Source organism: Cherax quadricarinatus, chromosome 96 (genome assembly GCF_038502225.1).
Source record: "Cherax quadricarinatus isolate ZL_2023a chromosome 96, ASM3850222v1, whole genome shotgun sequence".
Classification (NCBI taxonomy): Eukaryota; Metazoa; Arthropoda; class Malacostraca; order Decapoda; family Parastacidae; genus Cherax; species Cherax quadricarinatus.
The window spans coordinates 5,184,001-5,186,500 of record NC_091387.1 but is presented as its reverse complement, the minus strand read 5'-3'; positions in this window follow the sequence as shown (position 1 = coordinate 5,186,500).

The window sequence follows — 2,500 nt, the reverse complement described above, 5'->3', positions numbered from 1 at the left end:
TGACAACCCAACAACTAGTTCGTCACAGTGTCACAGGTGATAAGTGACAACCCAACAACTAGTTCGTCACAGTGTCACAGGTGATAAGTGACAACCCAACGACTAGTTCGTCCCAGAACTCATGTGAAGTTCGTCTTCTTCAACAGTGTTGCTGTGGTTGCCAGATGACCCAAGCTGATATTCCAAGGTAGAAAGAGACAAAAGTTACACACTACTTAAGAAATCACTCTCAATGATAAGTGTGTAATGCACTTAAAAGAATGTTGAGAATTTAAAAGCTGAACTTGGAAACCAAGGCAGAATGAACCAAGTTTTAGAATTAGTTAAAAGTGATTATCTTAACTAATATATCCACTAGAATAGAAGCAGAGGGGTGTTAATGTTCGAGTTTAAAAACTGTAGTGTAAAGCACCCTTCTGGCAAGACAGTGATGGAGTGAATGATGGTGAAAGTTTTTCTTTTTCGGGCCACCCTGCCTTGGTGGGAATCGGCCAGTGTGATAATAAAAAATACAGTGGACCCCCGGTTAACGAACTTTTTTCATTCCAGTAGTATGTTCAGGTGCCAGTACTGACCGAATTTTTTCCCATAAGGAATATTGTGAAGTAGATTAGTCCATTTCAGACCCCCAAACATACACGTACAAACGCACTTACATAAATACACTTACATAATTGGTCGCATTTAGAGGTGATCGTTAAGCGAGGGTCCACTGTAATGATAAAATAGAAGCGGAGGTTTTTACTTACAGTTGTGCTGGGAGCTGTGAGTCAAGTGATTATCCATTTGACTGGAGCCCCACACGTCACCTTTCCGGGTGGAGAAGAGAGGGGAAAATATCGCAGGAGCTAGACACTGTCCCTGCCTTAACAAGCAGACTGGTGATCAAACTATCGTCACCATGTACTCGCTCGCTACTCCTATCTGTTGAACTTTTCGCTCGCGACTCCTATCTGTTGAACTTTTCGCTCGCTACTCCTACCTGTTGAACTTTTCCCTCACATACCAGAAGTTATAAATAACAAGAAAGGCACAATACCTTGACTGGAACGATACACAAATAACCCGCACATAAAAGAGAGAAGCTTACGACGACGTTTCGGTCCGACTTGGACTATTGACAAAGTCAATGGTCATTGTCAATGGTCCAAGTCGGACCGAAACGTCGTCGTAAGCTTCTCTCTTTTATGTGCGGGTTATTTGTGTATACCAGAAGTTGTGGTAGTAGTACTAGTACTACTACCACTAGTTTTACTAACAGTAGTACATGTGTACTACTACTACTACTAACAGTAGTAATAATTGTGGTAGTTTCTGTGTAGACAAATTTCACACCTGTAACAATAGTTACAGGTGTGGATCCATTCCACACCTGTTATATCTGTTGTAGACCCATCCCACACCTATTACTCTTGTTGTAGACCCATCCCCCCACCTGTTACCCCTGTTGTAGACGCATTCCACACTTGTAACACCAGTTCTAGATCCCTCCCACACCTCCAACACCAGTTCTAGACCCCTCCCACACCTCCAACACCAGTTCTAGACTCCTCCCACACCTCCAACACCAGTTCTAGACCCCTCCAACACAAGTTCTAGACTCCTCTCACACTTCCAACACCAGTTTTAGACCCCTCCCACACCTCCAACACCAGTTCTAGACCCCTCCCACACCTCCAACACCAGTTCTAGACCCCTCCCACACCTCCAACACCAGTTCTAGACCCCTCCCACACCTCCAACACCAGTTCTAGACCCCTCCCACACCTCCAACACCAGTTTTAGACTCCTCCCACACCTCCAACGCTAGTTCTAGACCCCTCCCACACCTTCAACACCAGGTCTAGACCCCTCCCGCATCTCCAACACCAGTTCTAGACCCCTCCCACACCTCCAACACCAGTTTTAGACTCCTCCCACACCTCCAACGCTAGTTCTAGACCCCTCCCACACCTCCAACACCAGGTCTAGACCCCTCCCACACCTCCAACACCAGGTCTAGACCCCTCCCACACCTCCAACACCAGGTCTAGACCCTTCCCACACATCCAACGCCAGTTCTAGATCCCTGTCACACCTGTAACACCAGTTCCAGAACCCTGCAACACCTGCTACACCAGGTCTAGACCCCTCCCACACATCCAACGCCAGTTCTAGATCCCTGTCACACCTGTAACACCAGTTCCAGAACCCTCCAACACCTCCAACACCAGGTCTAGACCCCTCCCACACCTCCAACACCAGTTCTAGACCCCTCTCACACCTCCAACACCAGTTCTAGACTCCTCTCACACTTCCAACACCAGTTTTAGACCCCTCCCACACCTCCAACACCAGTTCTAGACCCCTCCCACACCTCCAACACCAGTTCTAGACTCCTCCCACACCTCCAACGCTAGTTCTAGACCCCTCCCACACCTCTAACACCAGGTCTAGACCCCTCCCACACCTTCAGCACCAGTTCTAGACCCCTCCCACACCTCCAACGACAGTTCTAGAT